The following is a 6,912-nucleotide window of genomic DNA, read 5'->3' on the forward strand; positions in this document are numbered from 1 at the left end:
TTAATCTGATACCAAAATCAAACAAAACCCTACAAGAAAAAAACCATTATAGATCAATATTCCTGATGAATACTGATGAAAAATTCCTAGACAAAATACCAGGAAACCGAATTCAGCAATACATTTAAAGGTTGAATATCATGATGAAGTGGGATTTATTTCTGGAATACAAGGATAGTTCAATATATGAAAATCAATCCATGTAAATACACCACATTAATACAATAAAAAATAAAGACCACATTATCATCACAATTGATGCAGAGAAACATTTGACAAAATTCAACACCCTTTAAACATTTAAAAAACTAGGAATAGAAAGAAATTATTTAACATTAAAAAAGTCATATATGAGCTTTGCGCAGTGGCAGTATCATAGCCAATGAGGTTTACCAGAGGCGCGATTATTGCTAATTGAGAAAAGTCATATATGAAAAGCCCACAGCTAATACATACTTAACAGAAAAAACTGAAAACTTTCCCTCTACAATCGGGAACAAGATAAAGATGTTCACTCTCCGCAATTCTGTTCAGTAGAGTAAGGAAAGTCCAGGTCACTCAGGCAAGAAAAAGAAATAAAAGGCATCCCAATTGGAAAGGAAAAAGTAAAATTATCTCTTCACAGATGATATGATCTGTATGCAGAAAACCTTAAAGATTACACTCACACGCACACACACACAAAAAAAACATACACACACAAACTCTGTTAGAACTAATAAACAAATTCAGTAAAGTTACAGGATAGAAAATCAACACACAAAAATCAGTTGCATTTTTCCACAGAAATAATGAGCAACCAGAAAAGGAAATTAAGAAAATAATCCCACTTACAGTAGCACCAAAAAGGATAAAATACTTAGCAATACATTTAACTAAGAAGGCAAAAGATTTATATTCTGAAAACTATAAAACATTCCTGAAAAAAGTTAAAGAAAACACAAATAGATGGAAAGACATCCAGTGTTCATGAATTGGAAGACTTAGTATGGTTAAAATGTCCATGCTATCCAAAGCAATCTACAGATTCAGTGCAACCCTTATTAAGATTCCCAATGACATTTTTTCTGTAGAAATGGAAAGTCATCCTACAATTCATATGTAATTTCAAAGGACGCTGAATAGTGAAAAAAATCTTGAGAAAGACAAAAATCTGTGTCACATTTCATGATTTTAAAACATTTTACAAAGCTACAGTCATCAAAATATTATAGTACTGACATAAAGAAAGACATATAGAACAATGAAACAGAATATAGAACCAAAACTAAATCCTCATGTATGTGGTCTTTGAAAAAGTTTCCAAAGCTACATAATGGAGACAATAGTCTCCTCAACAAACATTGTTCAGAAACTGATATCCACTGACAAAAGAAGTTGGACTCTTACCTAATGCCTTATCCAAAAATTAACTCAAAATGAGTTATATTCTTCAATGTATAAAATTCTTAGGAGAAAGCATAGAAGAAACATTTTATGAATAGGATTTGGCAAAGATTCTTTGGATATGACATCAAAATCACAGGCATAAATCAAAAATAGATATATAGGACTAAATTAAACCAAAAATCTGCAAGCAAAAGTAAAAACCAGCAGAGTGAAAAGATAACCTATAAAATAAGAAAAAAATATTTGCAAACCATATATCTGAAAAGAGGTTAATATCCAGAATACATAAAGAACTCCTACAACTCAATAACAAAAAAATCAAATAACCTGATTAACAAATGGGCAAAGGACTTGAATAGATATGTCTCCCAAGAAGATAAACAGCCAACAAGTATATTAAAAGATGCTCACCATAATAATCATTAGAGAAATGCAAATCAAAACAACAATGAATTATCACCTCCCATATGTTAGAATGCCCACCATGAAAAAATAATACAATAACAAGTGTTGGCAAGAATGTGGAGAGATTGGAATGCTTGTGCATTGTTGGTGGGAATGTAAAAATCAGGCAGCCACTATGGAAACCAGTATAGAGAGTTCTCAAAAACTAAGATTACCATATGATCCACCTCTGGGTATACTGATCCAACCCCACTTCTGAGTATATATCCAAAAGAATTGAACACAGGGTCCTAAAGAAAGGTATTTGTACACCCATATTCATTGCAGCATTATTCACAATAGCCAAGATACAGAAGTAACCTAAATATTTATCACTTGATGAATGGATAAAGAAAAGGTGGTATATACATACAATGGAATATTATACAGCAACACAAAAGGACATCCTGTCATATGGTACAACAAGAATCAGGACATTCTGCTAAGTGAAAGACCAAAATTGCATATTTCACTTATAAGAGGTATCAAAATCAGTCAGACTCTTAGAAACAGAAACAGAATGGACATAGAGCTTCAGTTTTTCAAGATGAAAGTTCTAGAAATTTGTTGCATAACAATGTGCATATAGTTAATACTATTGTACTGAACACTTAAAAACTGTTAAGATGATAAATTTTATGTTGTGCTTTTTTTAACATAATAATAAAAAACTCTAGAGTAATAGTACATACATCTTTTTAAGTTTGAAACAAGACAATTTATAGCTTAAATAAGACAAGAAGTCTGTCTTTCTCCCTCAGTACCCTGAATAGGCTCCTAATCTAACACACACATTATTTCCCAGTACCCTAACATGTGAGAAAGGGTTATCCCTACCTAAGACACTGTAGAGTGCCTAGGATTGCACAGACATAGCCACCCCAAAAATTTATCAAGGAACACAGGAGTGCTTTGTCACTCAGATTCTGTCACTTAGCACAGACACAGAGCAATCCTGTAATCCCATTCACTCTCATGAGTAATCCTATCAAACAAGTGCAAAGGAAATTTTTCTTCACATCTCCTGCCTGCAAGTCCTAGAAACCAAAATCTATATATTAAGAAGGCTTGTAAGAGTACCCCTGTTGACTTTGGGGAAAAAGTCTTCATTGGGATAGAGAGAGAATGAGCAGCAGAAGAACTTAGGTAAGGGAGAAGACTAATTAATTTGTAATTTCTTTCTCTAAGAAAGCATGAAGCCATTAGATTCTTGCGTAACAAAGTATGGTTTCCCTGTGGTTGTGGAGTGTCCATTTTCTTATTTTCCTTTGTGTTCAATTTTAGGTCCTAAACTTGGCATGTGACTAGCAACTGTTGAATTTTGCAATTGCTGCACTGGAGAATGAGGAACATTTTGCAATATTAACACAATTCATATTATTCCCAAATATGCACCTATGTACTTTTATGTACACATATGTCTGAAGCACAGTACTTATTCTTTTCAATTATAGCCAGATAAATATTGAACGACAGAATTGTGAATAGTTTTACTCTTACAAAAATATTTCATAAAACCTAAGTAAATTTTGAAAATAAAAAGTTCTAGCTTTATTTAAATAAAGTTTGTTAAATGTAGATATTTAGTCATTATGTTAAGTACCTCGCCTATTAATTTTAATAAATACTTATGAAGGTTTGCTAACTGTAACTTTTTGAAAACATGAAAATAATTAGTATTTAATTTTATGTTAATTTACCAATTATTTAAAATATTTTCAAATCTTATGCACTTTGGGTATAATCATAATTTATTTTTTGGATATTTAAACACAAAGATGAGGCGGGCAAATAAATATATAAAGTAGTCATGACAATATAAATTTCCAATAAGATAGAATTCATGAGAAAATGGCTGGAAGTGATTAATAGGAGTGTTTTATATTAAGATACTTTCTGCAATAAATATATTAACTGTGGATCTTCATGTACATAGTAAGAGCATCAAAATGTACAAAATCAAAAATTTAGAAAATGGATAGAAGTGCTATCATCTAAAGGTATTTAAAGGTATTGAGTCAAAAACAGGTCAGGAAGGCATGAAACAAGTAAGTATATGATTGAGTAATATCATGAAGAAGTCTAATTTTTAATATTTAATATATTTAATATATTTGTATATTTAATATTTTTACCTTTATTTATATATTTAATATATTTACCTATATTTAATATTTTTACCTTTATAAGAGTATTTTCATTTTCTAGCATCTACAAAGAAGAAAAAAATAAAAATACAAATCTACAAAGAACTCATGCACACAACCTTGAACTTGTTATTATTATTCATTTAAACACAATGCAGTGAATCTAGAAACGTTTTTAAAATTTTAACACATCAAAAAAAGCTATAAAATCAAATTTATTCAAAAAATCTCTTTATGACTACACAACTATTAACTTAGAATACCCAAACTATAGGGCACCTGGGTGGCTCAGTTGGTTAAGCGATTGCCTTCAGCTCAGGTCATGATCCCAGGGTCCTGGGATCAAGCCCTGCATCAGGCTCCCTGCTCCAAGGGAGGCCTGCTTCTCCCTCTCCCACTCCCACTCCCCCTGCTTGTGTTCCCTCTCTCATTGTCTCTGTCAATTAAATAAAATATTTTAAAAAAAATACCCAAGCTATAATTTCAAAATGTTTAGACAGTCTATATATCAATATTCAAAATATTTGCAAATATGACTATTATTCATTTTATACAACATATTAATGCATCCAACTAAAATTATGCAAATATTAGCAGGAGCTGAAAATGCATTAAAAATTTAATTTTCAGTCCTACATAAGGGTTTGTAGAGTGGAATGGCAGGTGATATATCTAAACCAAAAGCCAGAATTTACAAAATTATGAATCTTTATTCTCATTCACATTACTATTAAGAATGGTATTGGGGCACCTGGGTGGCTCAGTCGGTTAAGTGGCTACCTCCGGCTCAGGTCATGATCCCAAGGTCCTGGGATCGAGCCCCACGTCAGGTTCCTTGCTCAGCCCAGAGCCTGCTTCTCCCTCTCCCTCTGCCTATGTGCCACTCCCCCTGCTTGTGCTCTCTCTCTCTCTCTCTCTCTCTATCTCTGTCAAATAAATAAATAAAATTTTTAAAAAAGAATGCAATTGGGACGCCTGGGTGGCTCAGCTGGTTAAGCGGCTGCCTTCGGCCTGGGTCATGATCCCAGTGTCCTGGGATGGAGTCCCACATCGGGCTCCTTGCTCAGCAGGGAGCCTGCTTCTCTCTCTCTCTCCCTCTGCTTGTGCTCTCTCTGTCAAATAAATAAAATCTTTAAAAAATAAATAAATAAAAATAAAAAATAAAAATAAATAAAAAAGAATGCAATCACAATTTAATATTTAGCCTTATTTTCGGAAGATCTATTCAAATCAAAATTAGGTTAGAAGCTAAGATCATTGCTTTGATTAACAAGCATGACTACCAGTTCTTAAGATATTGGTCATGGAACCAAGGCAGAGACTTGGCGACAAGAAGAAGTCATGTGCTGCATTGATGGGGCTATAAAACATAATTACCTATCTAGTTTTCTTTTCCCTAAAACTAGATAGCCCCAAATCATCATTATTACTTAACATAACTGAAAGTTCTGGCTAATGTAATAATTTGTAAAACAAATAATGGGGGAAGATAATCACTGTTTGCAAATAAAGTAACTATATATTCAGAAAACCTGCGGAAATTCAAATTTATTTTAAAATTTAAAGGAAATAGCTGAGTTAAAAAAAAAAAAATCTAGGGCACCCTGGGTGGCTCAGTTGTTGAGCGTCTGCCTTCGGCTCAGGTCATGATCCCAGGGTGCTGGGATCGAGTCCCACATCGGGCTCTCCCTGCTCGGCGGGAAGCCTGCTTCTCCCTCTCCCACTCCCCCTGCTTGTGTTCCTGTTCTCGCTGTCTCTCTCTGTCATATAAATAAATAAAATCTTAAAAAAAAAAAAAACCCTAAAAATCAAAACATCCTTTATACCAGCTACTAACACTTAATAAATAAAATGAAGATATCCTTTCAAAGAGAAATAAATCAAAATAATAAAACATTAGAAATAATCCTAATAAATGATTGCATCTAAATTTTTTAAATGATAAAAATGTTACTGTGTAACTAAAGTATATTTAAGTAAATGAAGAGACGTATAGCTCTCTGATTTGGGAAATGTGAAAGTGAAGCAGTTCTTATCCTCTCAAAGTACACCATAAATTTAACCAAAGTCTCAACCAAAATTTTTATGTGTATGTAAAGGTGATGTATAAATTCTAAAATTTCTCAGGGATAAAAATCATCCTAGATGAGCAAATAAGTTGTCTGAACGGCTGGAATAGTAAGGTCAAATATCCTCTATCAAATTTAAATTACATTAAAAAGTTAAAATAAGATTTGATACTGATATCACAATAACACATCATAAACTGATGTGGAAGAATTAGATAAAAATAACAAATTACATTAAGGAAAAGTAGCTATGTAGAAACATAAAATTAGGGTATCAGGTTATCTCAATCACATAAATAAATTTCAAAATTCACAGTAGAAATTTTAAAAATAGAGATGATGATAATATTGGACTCTGGTCTCTGGGTAGAAATTTTCAATGTGTTCTTAGTACTCACAAAGAGAAATCCTATCAGACTTGATTACATAATTTTAAAGGAGTCTTGCTATTCAAGTACCAAAAAGAATGTTAAATATGAAAAGATATAGAAACATAATAGAATACAAGGAATATAATGTATTTTCTTCAATAATTATTGCAATTATGAAGAGATTCACAATAATTAATGAAGAAAATACATTATATTCCTTGTTATATAAAAAGCTTTTACAGACAACTCAATAGCAAAAAAATAAACAGATTAAAAAATTGACAGAGGAACTAAATAGACATTTTTTTCAAAGAAAACATACAGATAGTCAACAGACACATGAAAAGATGTTCAACATCACTAATCATCGGGGACATGCAAATCAAAACCACAATGAGATATCATCTCACACCTTTTGGAATGGCTATTATCAAAAAGACAAGAAATAATAAGTGTTGGCAAGGATGTGGAGAAAGAAAATCCTTGTGCAGT

At 32.1% G+C, this 6,912-nt stretch overlaps 1 pseudogene; it reads left to right on the forward strand.

Annotated features, from left to right (window-relative positions):
• Positions 1–353: 353 nt before the first annotated feature.
• Positions 354–507, forward strand: LOC123836231 (U4 spliceosomal RNA; annotated as a pseudogene).
• The last annotated feature ends 6,405 nt before the right edge of the window (positions 508–6,912 follow it).

The sequence above is a fragment of the Mirounga angustirostris genome, unplaced genomic scaffold, assembly GCF_029215605.1.
Source record: "Mirounga angustirostris isolate CCGP_5_RB_7025 unplaced genomic scaffold, mMirAng1.0.hap1 SCAF_12, whole genome shotgun sequence".
Lineage (NCBI taxonomy): Eukaryota > Metazoa > Chordata > Mammalia > Carnivora > Phocidae > Mirounga > Mirounga angustirostris.